The following is a 19,049-nucleotide window of genomic DNA, read 5'->3' as shown; positions in this document are numbered from 1 at the left end:
GCCATTTAATGACAAGTGCTCAGCAAAGGAAATGGAAATGAAAGCTGAGGGATGCACTTGGCCAGCCTCAACAGTGTTTATTACTAAACTCCGGAATGTTTCTAAATGTTTTTAGAGACATTTACCAGGCAGCCTTGGTCATTTGGAGCTCTACCAACACATCAGGGAGAACAAAAATAGTGTTTGTTCATTTACCATGCCTTTCTAGCTGCACCGAAAGATACATTATAGTCATAGTAGACAATTTTAGCATCTTTGCAGAGGGATGTCTTAGGTTAGGGAGGGGATAATGGTCAGAGCAGAGGCAGGCTGCCAGATGTTGGTTAGCTACAGTTTCCAGAACCTTTGGACTGCATGGCCAGTGATGAATATTTGCAGTTTAGCTACCATTTGATTAAAGCTTTTAGGACTGGAAAGACCAGGTTCAAGTCCTCAGATGACCTGGAGCCAGTCAGTATCTCTTAGCCTGTGACGGAATGTAGTGAGCAGAGATGGAAGGAGGGAGGAAGGTGCATTTCAGAGGAGTAAGAGGCAACTCAGCCCAGGTACCACATGTGAGAGAAAGAGGGTGAAGAGAGCTCCTCCCTTATTGTAGATGCAGATAGTAGGGGCCTCAGTCTGACAAGATTTTGGTGTGAAATAGCAAAGAATGCAGCTTGGAAGAATTACTATATTTTATTCTTGTTTTGGGACTGATGAGTAGACTAGACTAGACTAGACTAGACTAGACTAGACTAGACTAGACTAGACTAGACTAGACTAGAATAGAATATACTAGAATAGAATAGAATTGACTGAGTTGGAAGGGACCTTGGAGGTCTTCTAGTCCAACCCCCTGCTCAGGCAGGAAACCCTATACCATTTCAGACAAGTGGCTGTCCAATCACTTCTTAAAAACGTCCAGTGTTAGAGCACCCACAACTTCTGGAGGCAAGTTGTTCCACTGATTAATTGTTCTCATTGTCAGGAAATGTCTCCTTACTTCTTGGCTGGTTCTCTCCTTGATTAGTTTCCATCCATTGCTTCCTGTCCTGCCCTCGGGTGCTTTGGACAATAGCTTGATTCCCTCTTCTTTGTGGCAACCTGGTGTACCTTACATCAAGGGTCCCAAACCCCTGGGCCATGGACTGACACTGATCCACAGTGCGCTAGAAACTGGTAAGTGCAAATGAGCGAAACCCCATCTGTTCATGTGTGGGATGTAGGCAGCGCGCAAACCAAGCCTTCCCCCCAGTCCATGGCAAAACCTCTCTCTCTCTCTCTTTCTCTCTCTCACTCTCTCTCTCTCTGTGTGTATATATATATATATATATATATATATATATATATATATATATATATATATATATATATATATATATATATATATAAGAAAGGGAACACTTAAACAACACAATGCACTGTATTTAATAGTAGGATGTCTTATCTTGTGTTCCCTTTATTTTTTTGAGCAATATATGTGTGTGTGTGTGTGTGTGTGTGTATATATATATATAAAATATGTAATATTTTTGGCAGAACTCAACAAAGGAGGATTTACATGGATGTGGGAAAATCATGCTGCTTCGAACTATTTTGTTAGTCTGTACAGAATTAATGTTTTTTTCAAGAACCACTTAATTTTAGTTGACCTTCAAAGTGTGCCTTAAAAGGATTTCATTTCAGAGATTTTTTTTTTTGCACCCTGATTGGCAATTTCAAAAGATAATGAAGACAATGTATATTCTTATGCACTCTTAAAGTGTATATCTAAGCAGCAACCATCCACTTCATGTTTTGGTTGCAAATGTTCAGATATAGTTGAACTACTAGAGGAGTCAGTCTGTTTTGTCAGATATTGTTTATCTCATTATTAACCACAGTGCTTTTCTTTTTTTTTTTTAAGAACAGTTGATGACTTTCATATCCCAATGTGGCCTTGATGTCCTCTGTTCTCCTTTATTTTTAGTAATAAATAGCATATTTTAATTCACAAAACCTTTTCTTTTGCTATTGTTATTTCAAGACTAATAAGAGAGAAAGAAATGCTTTTTCTCTCTTATTTGCTTATCAAGGTCTGTGTAGATTCTCAGTCACCCAAAGATGCTTTTTCAGGAGGTAACTGGACCTTCCTGTTTTTCTTGGAAGATGTTTCACTTCTCATCCAAGAAGCTTCTTCAGCTCTGACTGGATGGTGGGAAATGAAAGGATTTATACTCCTTGCAGACAGCTGGTCATTTGCATCCTTTTAGAGACTTGTGGAGGTCATTTGGAGGATCACCTGTGTCCTCAGGGTCACCTGAGTAGTGCAAATGCAGCCTTCTTGGCTACAGGATGTTCTCTGCCCTGTGTCCCTTCACTGTTGAAGACAGGCACAGGCTGTTGGGGATGAGTCTTTGTGTCTCAATCTCCAGCTGTCTGCAAGCAATATAAACCCTTCCACTCTCCACCATCTAGTCAGAGCTGAAGAAGCTTCTTGGATGAGAAGTGAAATGTCTTCAAAGCAAAACAAAAAAGCCCAGTTGCCTCCTGAAAAAGCACCTTTGGGACTTAGCAAGATGGCTTCTCTTCCGCTCTTTCTTTTCATTCCCTTCATCCATTGCCTCTCCCATTTTTATTTCCAGATTAAAACCTTAAAGGACAGATTATAGATTATGGGTGATTCCATCAGTAACATTTCTTTGTAGGGCAAAGTGACATTATGCATGATTGTTTGGCAGTTTTCACGCAGAGAAGTCCATTAGCAGTGCATAAATTAAAAAAGAAATGGTAATGAAAGTCAAGCACGAAATGTAATAAATGCAAGGGATAAGAAAATTGCATTCAAAGGTGGTGTTATAGGGAGGGGCAGTTGGGGGCGTCCTTATCCAAAACAAAATTTAACTCACAGAAGCAAATTAAACAGGTTATTTCAAGAATGTTTCAAACAGGTTGAATTAATAGCAGATAAATGACACATCGTTTATGTTTATCATATTGACGGAGATGTTATGGGCTACTTTCAAGAGCAAAACCAATATTTTTCCTCCCAAATGTATATTTAGAAAATTCAGATTCCCCCCCCCCCAAAAAATATTAAAATAAGGAACTGTAAAGCCTGAATTAGAAAAAAAAATCAAGAATAAGGTAAGGTTGATTTTAGAGATGGGCACAAAGGGCCTTTTGAAATTCTCCACCAGATTTGTGGTGCGGGCAGAGAAATTGAATGAATAATTTCTCCTGAATTTTTTTCCCCAGGGGAAATTTGTTTTGTGAGAGGACTTCCCTCTTAAAGGATTTATTTGAAATTTGGGAAACCATGAAAGGCTACAGCAAATGATAAAAAATTGAAAATGAAAAAAGTCAGTGCTGATAGACCCCACTGCCATCACTAAGGAAGCAGACACTTTTTTTTTCTTACAAGAACTTCTGCAAAAATGCTCCTAACCTCTGGGAGAAAATTCAAAAGCAAATTGTCTTCTTTCCAACTGAATGAAACTACGAGGAGAAGAAATAAAGAAGAATAGCGTGGCATTCTTTGAGAAGGTGTGATGGGTTAAGATCTTCCCCATTTTGCAAACAGAAGCTGGATTCCCAGAGTTGCTATTCATATCTACGGTTTAACCTCTTATTTGGCAATTATAAACTAGCTACTGAAGCAGTAGCTAGGGAGTCAGAATATAGGTCTTTGTAGCTGTCATTTGTTGAGAAGAAATAATGAGTTGTTAAGAATGCCTGGAAGGGTTGGGTAGGGGGTGGGGGGAGGGGTTGTTAAAGATAAAATGTATTGAAAAACTTTTCAATAAAAAAAAGAATGCCTGCCTTTTAGGGGTCCACAACATTTTCCAAGGAGGGTGGCACTGACCTTTTGAACAGCAAGAGAAGGGCTACACACTAGAAAGTGTTCAATGGAGCTTGAGTACAAATACACTTGATGATTATCTAAATTTAGTGACCTATAAACCCGGTCGCATCATGTATTGAGTCAGTTTTGATTTCTGAAGCGTTAATAGTCCCTGAAAACTTCTAGCGATGTTCTAGAGAGGTATCATACTTCTTGTTAGTGTTATCACAAGGTGTTATCTCGTACTGTATTGTGGTTTGGTATGCTGGTCTGACAGCCGTGGATAGGAAAGCATTACAGAGGGTGGTGAGCCCAGCACAAGACATTGTGGGCTGTTCCCTGACACCACTGGATGACATCGCCAGGGCTCGCTGCCTTGGAAGAGTGAGGAAAATTCTCAGGGATGACTCACACCCTGGACGGTATCTCTTTACTCTCCTACCATCGGGTAGGAGATACAGGAGTATAGCCAGCCATACCAACAGGCTGAAAAACAGCTTTTATCCATGGGCTGTTAGGCTCTTGAATGGGAAATAATTTTATAAACTTTATGTATGATTGACTTGCGAGAGAGGGGGGTTGTGCAATTAGCTCACATGGTGTAATAAGATGGAGGGTTTGTTGTCACTGTGAGTTGTGGGGGGGGCACGAAGGGAGGCTCAAGCAATCTCAATGTATACATGGTTGTACTTTGACAATAAAGGTTCATTCATTCATTCAGGTATACCGCCTCCCCTAAAAATCCAAACTGCCAAAATGAACACCAATGAACAATGAAAACAATTCAATGAAACTTTGGGAAAGGTGGGTTTAACTATGCAGCTAAAAGGTTCTTCATGCCTCCCCTGGACTCTGCCTGCACCAGCCATATGCTATGTAAGTGGGGGAGATTTAATCCTTTTCCTTATCTGCATGTTTTCCTAAGGCAGGGAGGGAGGGAGGGAGGGAGGGAGGAAGGAAGGAAGGAAGGAAGGAAGGAAGGAAGGAAGGAAGGAAGGAAGGAAGGAAGGAAGGAAGGATCCATAGCTATTTATCAGACTTGTGAATCCTAGAAATTTGCCAGGCTTTGGTATTTCTACATTAGAGTTTGGAAAACCTCACTGAAATCAAAGGTGTTTTTTTTAAATGCCCCCAGGTGCTACAGAATTATGTCGGTTAAATTTTTGCCTTTGTCCACTTCAGCATTTGAGGAAGTTGGGAGCCTAATGCATTACTTTTGCTTCTTATTTTGATAAACACCTAAAATCATATTCCCTAATGATAGACATCATGACCTGGGGGGGGGGGTGTCTCTGGAATTTGTAACAGAAAGAATGAAGTTCCAGGCAATGAAGTTCAAGGCATTTGATTGACGCTGATGGCTCTTCAGGGCTCCAGAATTTCAAAGAAGGATCTTTATCAAGCATGATAGGAAATAAGAAGGAATGAAGCAAGAATATTTTCATACAAAGCAGATTCTCCATAGCTGAACTAAAAGCCACCTGTCTTTTCTCCAGATGTGAGATGTGGGGTTGTTTTGTCGACATTAATGTATCTCTATTTTTAACATGCAATCTCTGTTTTAAAAATAATCTTTAATTCCCATGGTTCACTGTTTTTATCATCTCTATTTTTTTTTGCGTCTGTAGATTTCAATCTACAGTTGTGCCTTGTTCTTTAAAGTCTTGGACTTTCAGATGGATATTTGCCAAGGGACAGGACAGCATCCGACATGACACAGTTGCAAGGTGACACTTTCGGTTTTCCTTTAAAGAATATTCATGTCTTGATGCCTAAGCTTGATGCTGTAAATAGAAACCCAGAACACCAATCGAGATCTCTAAAGTTACTTGCATCACTGTGATGGAAATGAAATGTAGATGCCTTCAGGGAAATCACTTTCCATCAGTGATGTTTTTAAGTCCATGGAACAGTTAAAACGGCAGTGAAAGACTGCAAATAAATGCAGGCTTGGGTTTCAAAATGTACTTTGGTTTTATGTACAAGTGACTTTAGAAAAAAAATTATATGTACACATGCACTCTAGATATTATCCTTTTTATTGATACAGGAATTCCAGATGAATTTTCATTTGTAAGACCTAATAATTGAATTGTACAACTCTTTGAAACATGCCTTTCAAGTTGAGTCTCTTCAGCAAGACTGATATAATCTGAGTTAAGGGGTAGCCTTATGTCACAGAGATATTAACGACCAGGAAGCTATTGGAAGAGATAGCTTTTTTTTTTTTTGGATATCTGAGTTTGATGTTGGTGGAGGATGCAGTCCTATCACCAAGGATGGCTCAAATGTCAAGCATCAACTCGCTTGGTGTTTGTTTTGTAGAATGAAAAAAGAAGACCATCTTGTTTTATATCAACTGTTTCTTGATCTATTTTGCATTTTCTTGGAGGATAGCCACTCCCTAGAACCCGTAAGAGTATATCCATTAAGACTGGAGAAGAATTGCTTTATTTTGGCAAAATTCTGTCTATTGGGTGTTAGCAAATAATGAACTGAATTTGTCTGGATTGTTCTATGTCATTCCTAGGCTGGACAAGAATCATCTTATCTGACAACTATCATATACCCAAGTGTTTTGCTACCTTCTTCTACTGCTATTATTATTATTATTATTATTATTATTATTATTATTATTATTATTATTATTATTATTGTTGTTGTTGTTGTTGTTGTTATAATTGTTATTGTTATTATTGTTATTATTATTATAAAACTTTTATTCATAAAACATGAACTCAGTCAACTGAACACTCAAATTGACTGGCACTAAAGGTTGACAAGGGCTGCTGCCAGCATCCTAGGTATCAACCAGGTATCTCCTTAAAGTGTAAGATGTTCCGAGTAGCACAGTTTTTTGTAGCTTTGCTGGAGTTATTGCAGGAAGTTACAATTTCTTGATGTGTTTTGTAAAGTTTTTGGACATAGTTCCCAGTGCCTTGATGACAATGGGTATCACTGTTACGCGTTTCATTCATAATCGTGCAGTTTCGATGGCCAGGTCGCGGTATTTTGTAATTTTTTCCAGTTCTTTTTCTTCGACTCTGGCATCTCCTGGTACAGCGATATCAATCAGCTGTACGCTTCGGTTCTCTACGACTGCGATATCTGGCGTGTTGTGTTCCAAATGGCGATCTGTCTGTATTCGGAAGTCCCACAAGATCTTCACCCTCTCATTCTCGACAGCTTTTTCCACCCTATGTTCCATGACTTTTCGGACACAGGCAAGTCTTATTTTTTACACAATGCCCAATTGTTGTTATTATTATTATTATTATTATTATTATTATTATTATTATTATTATTATTCCTTCAGGATTTTGTGGCAATCTCTCATTCATGTCCTAATTAGGTCCAGCCTTGGTAGGTCCTTTTGTGATCATTGCTACTCATGTTTTAAAACTGAGGGTCCCACAAACTGGAATATTCACTCATAACCTTACAACACATTCTTGCAGTGTACAAAATGAGTTTCAAGTGATCTGTTAACCTGCTTTATAGGTAAACAAATAATGGCTGTTATTATTTTCCAGCAACAGCTTATCCTAAATATTTATCTGTTTACTGATGGGAACTAAGACTATGCAACTGTAAGTTTAAAATGGGAAGGGCCCAGAGAGTAACAGAAAAGTGCTAAGCAGAAGATTCAATGTCTAGAGATCAATATCGCTTTGAATCAGCTTATGTTTACCTGTAATGATGTTTTTGGCTTTCAGAGTTTTGTGCTCCAGGCTGTTAATTACTCTCCTGAATCCAAAAGCGTTTTTACTGTCGATTTGGGAAATGTAGAGTTCTTACACATCAGTAAAAGAAGAGCTTCTTCTGCTTACAGATTCAGTTCCTAGCAGGTCTACATTTACTAGGGCTGAAAGCAGCCAGCTAGAAAGATGGGTCCAGTTGGCTAGGATCAATGGTGGTCCTTGAATGGTCCAGCTTGATAGGATTCATCAATGTACATTTAATTTTTTTTAAATTCCATTTATATCCCGCCCTTCTCCGAAGACTCAGGGCGGCTTACAAGCTTAGCAGTAGCCTTCATTCTATGTATATGCCTGCTTATTAGGGCTTTCACACACACACACCCCAAGCGGCATTATTACAAAGTCAGCTAATTGCCCCCAACAATCTGGGTCCTCATTTTACCTACCTCGGAAGGATGGAAGGCTGAGTCAACCTTGAGCCTGGCGGGATGCGAACCTGCACTAATTGCAGGCAGCTGGTGTTACTTAAGGAGGCATTAGCCCACTGCTCCACCAATAATTGAATTATTGTTTTCATGTCCTCCCTTTACTTCTGACAGGAAGATGGCATACATGCTTCTTACCCAGCATGGAATTATCTTCATACCTATTCCCTGAAATAGGTCAAGCTCAGAAGTGTTGAAGCTGTAGTATGTGCTTAGTTACAGTCTTTGTGTGCAAGAAAAAAAAATGCAGATGGCATTTGATGTACCACCACATTTCAGAAAGCACCCAATAATATTTCCAGGGTAGCTGAGACACAAGAGCCAACTGCACTCCACCTTAAGGGTGGATCTTATCTTTTACAAACTGAACAATCAATCCCCGTATATTTCTTTGCCCCAACAATGATCAAACATCTTTCACAGAGTCCACTGCATGATTATGGTGAATGTAACATTTCACAGAAGGAAGAAAGAATAATAACTAGACAAAGCTCCATCCCGTATCAGCCAAAAGAAACCTTTTAAAAATAAATAACACAGTATGTGATGTACACTAACGTCTTCAGAGCCTTGAGTTTTAGCTGTTGAAGGAAAAAAAATGTGTTAAGGTCTGATCCTGAAGGGTTGCTAAGAATTGTCTTTGAAGGTGCTTTGTCCTTCTCAGATTGGTGGTCAATGTTCACGATGGGGGCATGAGATGTAAAATTCCAATGTAACAGCATCACACAGCATCTGAGACACTTCTCTGCAAAACCCAGTGCAACTCTGAACTTTTATGCCTGGCTTTTCCACTTAGCCTCTTTTCGATTGTCCTTCATTTTAAGTGCCACCGTGGCCTACCAAAGTGAGTTCAACTAGGATCAGAGGGTTAATCACCACTTGGTTGCTGTCTGGAGTCACAGAACAGTAGAAATGGGAAACTCTAACCACTGTGTGAAAATGGCCAGTGACTGAGCAGTTCTTTAATGAGAAGGCACAATTAGTAGAAAAGAAGTAATAATTTATTAGAGAAAGTCAACCAAAACTTTTGGAGAAGGGCTAATAAATTAGAAAAGTTCATTTAGAGATGAAACATTAAAATGGTGTCTAGTTACAAGCCTTCTTCCCAAAGAAACATAGATCTTAGAGGGCTGGCATGATTTCTTTCTGTTCTGATATTTCCGCACAAGGCTAACAGCAAAACAGGTTTGTTCGCTTGTTTAAAAGGGTCTGTTTAAGGGTCTTGTTAAAAAGGTGTCTGTGCCATCTGTCCTACAGAGCATCTTCAGTGATGGGCAACATAAATATGCTCTTAACACAAGAAAGCGGCTCTAAAAATTCCCATACGATTTTGGCCATCTTTTTCTGATTTTATTTCATTTTGATCCTAGCATCTGAAAACATGACCAACCCTTTGGTTCATGTCGTTTATAAATGTGTCTATTTTAAGGTAACAGACACATTTAATTTGCAACCTTCATGTTTGTTAGCAGGCTTCTAATTGGTTTGAAATATTGCACATTTATGTTCCATTAATAGAGCTGTTCCTTGTTTTCCCCAATACATTTTGGTTGGTGGAAAGACGCTAATGATTTTTGAACTGAATACAACTGAGAGACACTTGTCCTTCTTTCCCCATCAGATCAAGTGAGAATATTCAGAGTGTTATCATTTGCAAATTACCTTTAAATGAATGTTTCATAGGTAGCCTTTTCTTGGTTTCGGAGCGCTTCCAACACCTTCCTCCTATGCAGAGTTCATTATGTATTGATCCTCCACTCAATTTCCAATTATTTTTTAAGCTTGAGAAACCTTTTAGCAATTAATACTCCCTATTTATTTATTTGATGGGAGAGTGAGAAAGACAAAGGATCTGCGCTTGAAAACAAATAGCCTTTTCATGACTCTCTTATGTCAATGTATTTTTCCTATGTTAATTGTGTTTTTCATATACTGCGATGGTCCATTACTTTCTGCAGAAGTGTTGATTTCAGTACACAAAGTAATTTGTCTCAAGAGAAGAATCAATTTCCAAAGGCCCATTTTTTTAAACTGTATTCTGTGAAAATACTGGTGGTTGTTTGTTTGTTTTTTGCTTCTTTTGAGACAATGGAAAAAAACAATATTTCACATCCTGCCAGAATAGTTCTATCTGCCCTTTCCCTATACTTTTATTTTCTCCCTCCCTCCCCCCCGGATACTTTCTTCAAAGACTGGACGAAGGTGAGGATTAAGGATTGCAGTAGCAATAACACTAGCACTTAGACTTATATACCACTCTGTAATGCCTTACAGGTTCTCTGAGTAGTTTACAGTGCCAGCATCTTGCCCCCAACAATCTGGGTCCTTTTACTGACCTCAGAAGGATGGAAGGCTGAGTCTACCTTGAGCCAGTGAAGGATCTGAGCCATGATAACACAGTGGTTAGAATGCAGTATTGCAGGCAAACTCTGCCCACTGCCAGGAGTTCGATCCTGACTGGCTCAAGGTTGACTCGGCCTTGCATCCTTCCAAGGTGGGTAAAATGTGAAGGTACTGACATTCGTAATCCACTCAGAAAGTGCTGTAAAGCATTGTGGGGTGGTATATAAGTTAAGCGCTATTGCTACGTGATATTTTCAATGCATTCAAGAGACTAAATCTGAACCAGCAAATATTAAGCACCTTTATGTCCTATTTACTGTAGGAAAAATATCTGATAGAGAAAATACTCTATTAATATAGTCACCCGCTTTACTGCTAACGCAACTTGTAAAATAATTACCATTGCTTTTGAGGACTTTGGAAAACTTATGCTTTATTTTATGTACCCGGATGTTAAAGAAACTAAAGGAAAGAAAAATGTCTACTCCATTTCCTTTCCTTTTTATTTTTTGTTTTAAGCAAATTCATTATCACTATTATAAACAAAGCTCTAGATTCTTCCAACCGGCCAGACGTTCTGTCTCCAGACCCCTGACTCTGAATTAAAATGCCTCTTAAATAGAGCCAAAATGTTTGATTACTTGGACAGCAGGATATTATAAGCAGAGGCATTTTTATATGTTTGTAAATCTAAAGCTTATGGAGAAACACCAGACTTGAAATGCCCATCAACGCTAGAGCATTTCAATTGCTCTGTTTTAATTGGAAACTATCTATTGTTAAATATGGATATATTTCTAGTCTCAAGATGGTCTAGCTTCTGGATTTCATTTCATATCTCGATCTAAGGCAATTCTTCACAATGGGCAGAGTAGGACAGTGATATGAGATACAGGTGCTGAACTGCAAAACTGTCAACCTGTTTTAGAAACATAGACAACAGATTTAATCTAAAAAACAACCCTCTCAAAGCTTTGATTAGTAATATTTATTTTTTTAAAAAAGGATTCCAAGTGGCTTTCTGGACAAGTTCCTGCAGTTTTCTTAGCAAGATTTTGGAATTAGTTTGTCTCCTTCTTAGGATTGAGAGAGTATGGCTGGCCCAAGGTAACCCTACTAACTCTGTGCCCAAAGCAGGACTAGAACTCATGGTCTCCCAATTTCTAGCCTGATGCCTTAACCACTACGCAAAACTGGCTGTCTTAGATTAAGCTGAATAATTAAACTATTGATACCTTGGGAGGGAACACCTTCTTTGCATGAGTGCCACATCTGAATGTGCTTCCTTTTTGGAATGAACGTTTTCAGTATATGCATGCGTAATTCGTTCACTTCTTAAGTGACTTTTATTTTAATGAAGCTCTGTATAATTTTCCTACATACTTTTTGAGATGTCTGTTGACATGGCAGTTATTCTTCTTCTCTTCCCTTTGGGACTGAAGTCAATCATGAATAGGAGAAGAATGTTATAAATGGCTGGATGGAAAGATGGATAGAGAGACAGACAGATGGACAGATAGAGATAGAGATACATAGATGATAGATATAGACATGCATAAAAGATAGATAGATAGATAGATAGATAGATAGATAGATAGATAGATAGATAGATAGATGGAGAGATAGATCATGGATGGATAGAAAGAAAGAAAGAAAGAAAGAAAGAAAGAAAGAAAGAAAGAAAGAAAGAAAGAAAGAAAGAAAGAAAGAAATGATGGAATTCCTTTTCTGTAGTGGTATGTAGGAATGACCTTGTGAGACAGGAGGAAAAACCACAGACTAGGCAAACCTTTTGTAAAGGTGTCTCAGCCCACAGAAGGAGAGACAGTGTGGAAACGATCTTTGAAGGAACCCTCCGTAGTTTTCAGAAGAATAAACGAAAAGGATGGGAGAAACACTTTCAGATTTGCAAGACTGCACTGCCGCATCCTTACATAAAGATAGAGCTAGCATTCGTTGTTACCTTCCTGATTCCCTGAAAGGGTCCACCTTTTCTCTGTCAGTCTCCTGTTCGTAAGAGAGGGAATCTAGTCAGTGCAGAAAACAAACTGCTGATTCCCTGAAGGGTGATTTCTTAGAGTCTGTTGATATTTCCCTTGTGTTTGAATTCCCCTTTTGTTTGATGACCCCCTTGGCAAAGTCTAGACTTGACAAGGCATCAACGCTTAAACATGTCTTTGCCCCTTCCATAAAAAAAGAAAGAAAAAAAAAAGAGAGAGAGAGATACCAGAGCTGTCATCCTTTCCATCTTTCTGGATTTCTTTTATTCGGCTGGAGAGTAAACGAGCAAGTGCCTCTGCACACAGTTCCAAGTGCCAGCTGGGACCAGAATGAAGCTGTCACTTATATCCTAAAGGGGAAGCTGCAGTTCTGGCTTTCAGTTAAAGGTTAGCAGGCCTGATCCACAGCAGTCAAAAACGGTGCCAGGCTTGGAAGGGGCCCTGCGAAGCTTCAGCTGCCAACGAAAGAGAGAGAGAGAGAGAGAGAGGAGAGAGAGAGAGAGAGAGAGAGAGAGAGAGAGAGAGAGAGAGAGAGAGAGAGAGAGAGCTTCTGCAGATGAGATCAAACAGCATGTCGAGTGTATGTCTCTCTCTACAAGGACAGGCCTCTTAACCAGCATGCAAGGCAGACATCTGGAAAGGGAGGGTGGGTGGTTGGGATTTATGGAGCGTCTCTCCTGGTCAAATTTCAGGGCTAGAACTGCTATCATTTTTGACAGTAAAACTTAATGAAGGGATAAGGATGGAGACTGTAAGAGGGAGCGCTTGTTATTCCAACTTCTATTGTTGGCCTGAAATGGCAATTCATTAGGAAGAAGACAATAACAGAACAAACCCTGTAATTTATTTGAGCTCCTTCCTTCCTTCCTTCCTTCCTTCCTTCCTTCCTTCCTTCCTTCCTTCCTTCCTTCCTTCCTTCCTTCCTTCCTTCCTTCCTTCCTTTCTTTCTTTTTTTCTTTCTTTCTTTCTTTCTTTCTTTCTTTCTTTCTTTCTTTCTTTCTTTCTTTCTTTCTTTCTTTCTTTTTCTTTTACCACAAGTTTTCCCCCTCCTTTTTTCTTGCTGGGTAGATGAGGTGGAGATCCTTCTGATCTTGGTGCAATTTGAACTCTGGATTCCTTCAGTAGGTCCCTGCTGTTATGGAGAATACTTACAGCATGATCAAAACATTTGCATCTTCTATCTGTTGATTTTTCTCCGCTCCTTCCTTTTATTCCATCTCTGAGATGGAACCTCGGCATTTCAGTGGGCAAAAATCCAGAATCCCATCTGTTCCACAAAGACATTTTAATTCGCTAATGTGGAACCTCAAAGCATTGGGTCCTTGTCTGCCCATTGGACCTCTGAGCAGATGGATGGGCGTGAAATCTAAGAACATACAGAATACAAAATAATAGAAAAAATGGAAAGGAACTTGGAGGTCTTCTAGTCCAACCCGCTGCTCAAGCAGGAGACCCTATACCATTTCAAACAAATGGATGTCCAGTCTCTTCTTAGATGCCTCCAATGATGAAGCACCCACATCTTCTGGAGGCAAGCCGTTCCACCAGCGGCTAAATGTTCCCACTCTTAGGAATTTTCTCCTTAGTTCTAGGTTGCTTCTCTCCTTGATTAGTTTCTTGTCTTGCCTTCTGGTGCTTTGGAAAATAGGTGGACACCGCGCCCCCCTTTCTTTGTGACAGACTGTCAACTATTGGAACACTGCTTATCATGCTTCCCCCCCACCCCAGTCCTCCATACCTAATTCCTGTAACCTGAATTGCTATTGCTATTTATTTGTCTTTGGTACTATTCAAAATTCCCTGTGTGTGTGTGTGTGTCTGTGCGGGAGGAAATTTTTTGCAGTTTTGCTAACCCAACAATGGCTGGAAAATTCCTCTTCCCTCCTCCCGGTATTAAAAATAACTAGGCTTCCTCCGCAGCAGCCTTAGCAGTACCATTTTTTCCGCCCGATCCCTCCCTTCCTTTTTGCTTATCAGTAATTCCAAACAAGCTCCCTGCTCAATTCAAAGGCCTCTGCTCTCTACTTTGTAATCCTTTGTTGATTCCCATGAAAGAATTGCCCTACTGTTATTTAATCGCCCAATGTGGTTTCTTTCCTTCGCTTTTTACATCTACTTCTTCCTTTGTAACGCCTGAGGCTGTAGATCATGGCCCCATCAGCTTTTTTCGGCCATACGCAGGGAGACTCTGATGAGAAAAATGTTACTTTTAATTTTATCACACATCTTGTTTTAGTGGTTTTGAAAATTCTTCCGGGGGGGGGGGCTTGTTTGAGTACCCACCCACCCACCCACACAATTGGCTGCAGCACTACATGGCGAACTTTCTAACCCCAGCGTTTGAACATTGATCGTACAGCAAACTGGGCACCCAGCTATTCTGTTCTCAGCAGGGCATCCTTGCTTATCCAACATCGATGGGGAAAATTATAGCCTCATGCATATTCATGGCTAGTTTCAAACATTCTTTGGTTGATGTCTTCTTGCCATGGAAGAACTTTGTGTGTGTGTGTGTGTGTGTGTGTGTGTGTGTGTGTGAGAGAGAGAGAGAGAGAGAGAGAGAGAGAGAGAGAGAGAGAGAGAGAGAGAAGTGAGACAGAGACAGAGAAAAAAGAGAGAAGAGAGAGAGAGAAAAGAGAGCGAGAAAAGAGAGGGAAGAGCAAGAAAGAGAGAGAGAAGAGGGAAAGGGAGAAAGAAAGAGAAGAGAGACAGGGAAGAGAGAGACTGAATGGTCACTAAATGAACGATAGCAAGTCGAGGACAAACTGTACAGTGCATAGATACCCAAATTAAAAATGTCCTTCTAGAGGATGAGTCCAGATAGGAAAATTTCTTACTTTGGGGCAGTGAAAGAAATATTTCCCCATTGGCCATTATTATTAGTACACAATATTCTTCTTCCCCCTCTTCCTTTCAGTGGGAAGCAGACAGATTGATACTGCTTCTCATCATGGAATGGGACAACTCCAGTGGTGGGATTCAGCTGGTTCGCACCACGTCGGCAGAATCGGTAGCTAATTTTTGGTTGCCCAGGCCTGGAACGGACTTCCGGAAGCGGCATCCACACAGAGAACTGGTTGTTCACCTATTTGAATCCCACCACTGGACAACTCGCCACGACCAACTCATCACGTCCAACTCATGTGACAGCTCAACAATCTAATTATTTAAAATAATTTTTAAAAATGTTTTCATTTTTGTCATTCCCATTTTCATTTTGTCCCTCCTTTGGCATCCTTTCTTCAATGATTCTATTCCACTATTGCTTCAATGTTAGAGTAACCTCTTGTCCCATGGCGAGTTGTCCCATGGAGAGATGGCTGGGGTGAGTTGTCCTAGACTATTTTCATCATTCCTGTTCATGGTTCAAATCGAGAAGATGTGAGGGATGGAAAAGCAGAACTGCTGAAATGGAACCATCTTTCTTTCCTAAAAAGGAAAAAAAAGGCAAAGAACTTAGGGTTGGATGCTTTAATGACGTTCCCGCAAATTAATCTTTTGCCCTTTTTTTGTCTGAGTTATTGCTTTAATTCCAAATCCGTCCTTACAACAAAAGCGTGGATCTAAGACACATCTATAAGGGCAAGAAAACCAAAATTGGTGCTGGATTTGTTTCTAAGACACTTTAATGTGTGATCCAAGGCCATTTTAAATGCCCCATTAAAAGTCTGCATTTCTGCAGCAAAGGTCTGCAGGCTTCTCAGGGGACCAAGTGTCTCAGAACTGAATGACACTTCTCAATAAAATTGAGTTTTATCGACAATTCAGTTAGATGTGATGCTGTTCACACCTTTAGCATGAATTGTTGTATCGGCTGATGCAACGCCTGAAGAACCAAGACCAAGTTCAACACTATTTTCCCCCCAAGCTCATTGAAGCGGGCAAGACCTTCAACCCAACTTTCTTCACAGGGATGTCCTGGAAAAAATGGGAGGAGGGGATTTAATGAATATCACTTTGAAGTCCTTGGAGAAAAGCAGGCCGTTTATCGAGTGTCATGCATCGAAAATTCTCTTCTGTCTCTCTTATCCGTTCTTATCCAATTTAAAGGAAGAGAAGTTGACTAGGTTGTGAGATGCAGGCTTAGAAAAGATTCAACACTGTTGATGAAAATAATATAAGGTAAACTATAATAGGCTGTATCCCTGATTTATAAGATCAGGCAGTCTCGTGGATCCGATTCCCAAATATACTTTGGAGCAGAGGAGAATGCAACCTCCTCTCTGTGGCTTTAAAGCAGACATGTCAAACTCATGATGTCACGTGACGTCGTGCGGCGTATCGGGATGGTTTTGCCATTGCCGGCAATGGGGTGGGCGCGACTTCCACATGACGTGTCCAGCCTGCGGGCCGGCAATTTGACACCCCTGATTTAAAGCAACCATGAGAATACTGAGATTTTGTCCTCCTCCTCCTCCTCCTCCTCCTCCTCCTCCTCCTCCTCCTCCTCCTCGCTTCTCATCCCATAAGCTTCTTCAGTTCTGACCCAGAAAATCAGTTACCTTTTGAAAAGCACCTTTGGATTGCCTTGTCGGTGTTGATGGGAATGTTTTCTCCTTGGTAATACTTGGTAGAGCAAACCCCACCCTCACCAGCACAGATGATGTCACCTAGTAGGTTCATGAAATGTCTGCAAGCGAACAACTGAGCTCAGAGAGTACTAAGGACTCCAGTGAGAGTTAAACCTGAATCTGGGAAAGTCAGTTGTGGGTTTCACAAGAGAAGCGATACTCCCAGCTGTCTAATGTTGATGTTGTGATTCAGGGTCAGCCTGTGGGTTTGGCAGTTGGGTTGGATGACTCAGAGGAGGAGGAGGAGGGGGGTGTTGAAGAGCTTGCTGAGGGGGTTGGACAACTTGATGAGAGCCCTCAGCCAGGCCCCTCTCACCTGGTCACGACGCAGACCCAGCTGTGTGAGCCTGACAGTGTGGATGAAGATGACCCACAGCTGGCCCTGTTCAAGGACGCCAGACGCAGGAGGCAGTCAATCAGGAGTAAACAGAGGAAGGCAATGGGGCTCCTCGGAAGGAGGCAGAGAGAAGCCATGCCCTGAACTGTATTTAAGGGGGAATGCGTGGGAGGGCTGGTTTGCTGAAGGCAACCGCTTGAAAAGCTCCTGTTTCTTGGTTCGTGTCTTGTTCTGTTTGTTTTTGTAGCAATAAATTTGGCAGGCGTAATTCCAGCCTCTTGCCTTCTTGTAAAAGGGGTTGTCCCTGCCTTTTCTGCAGGGCCGGTAGCAGGCTGGTACAGAACAGTTGAGTCATCCTCATCTTCATCATTTTAGCCATTGTCTATCCACTGCAGGATGAAGGCTTCCTCCTCACGTTTCCAACCAATACGGTCCTGAGCTTTCTTTTGCTAGTTGGGCCTGCAATATTTGCTGACATCGTCGATCCATCTTGTTTTAGGTCTCTTGCATGATGCTTTTGATCCAGTGGGATCCATTCTATGACTGCCTAATGTTGAATATCTCTAGACAAGAATGTACAGTATCCAGGATCTAAAATATCAAGGATTGCGGTAGCAGATATGAGAAGAAAGAAGTTGTTTCCTTAATCCGTCTTTGGTAATGAACTGCCTTCTTTCTCCATTTCAGAAGCCATTCATCCTTTTCACTTGCTGGCAAGTTCTCTTCTCCCCGCCCCACTTGGCTTAATGCAGAACAAGTGCATCTGTTTTCATCTGCCAATTCTTCAAGCAACGCTGGAACATGAAAGTGCCATTTCAGAAACAAAAGCCATAATGGATGAGACTTCAGCTAAGTGTAAATAATGCAAATAGCCTTTTGTTAGCGAATGCATGAAATGACAACATATATATATTTTTTCCAATGGACCTGTTCTTTTGGCCTCTTAAAAAGATGTACAGGGCTGGGTTGAAAATGATACGTGCCGTAAATCACATGCTATCATGCCCGATTGATGGATTGGGGAGAAGAAGAAAAGCTGCTGAAACTGTTGCATGACAGAACATTGGCTACCATCGATCATGGACTCAATGGGGAAGCAGAAGCTGAAATTACATCCAGACAAGGTGCAGCTTGTTTTAGAGTGGGATTTCATTCCCCTGAAACAGCACATTTGCAGTCTTGGAGTGCCACCACAGATTTTGCATGCAGAGGCTGTGTGAAGAGAGCTTTTGTACTGTTGTGTCTAGAATGCCAGGAAGATGCCCCTTCCTGAGCCAGTTGGGCGATAGTTATTCCTGCTCTGGTGATATTGGATCCTGACTAATATAACATACATTTCTTGGGGCTGTCCTTTAAAAGTCTAAAGTAGGGTAAGAGGAGCCTGCTAAGATGCAAGATACAGAGCTCCTAGGAAAGGTTTTCATTTGTGGCCAGTTTATTACTGGGCAACATTTAAAGGATGTGTATTAACCTAAAGAGTTCTAAAGAAGCTAAGGCATCTATTGGAGGCAGCACTTTTCCTAGTGTGACTCTTTCTGCTGTTAAGAACTAGGAGGAGGAGGAGGAGGAGGAGGAAAGGAAGAAGAAGAAGAAGAAGAAGAAGAAGAAGAAGAAGAAGAAGAAGAAGAAGAAGAAGAAGAAGAAGAATTAATTTAATTTAATTTAATTTATTGAGATTTTTATACCGCCCTTCTCCCAAAGGGACTCAGGGCGGTTCACAGGGCATAAATATAAACACCAATACAAACATTAAAAAATAATTAAATTAATGCCCAAGTTAAAACCAGAATACTAAAACAAACCAATAAAA

The sequence above is a fragment of the Vipera ursinii genome, assembly GCF_947247035.1.
Source record: "Vipera ursinii genome assembly, chromosome: 10".
Taxonomy (NCBI): Eukaryota; Metazoa; Chordata; class Lepidosauria; order Squamata; family Viperidae; genus Vipera; species Vipera ursinii.
This window is presented reverse-complemented; position numbering follows the sequence as displayed.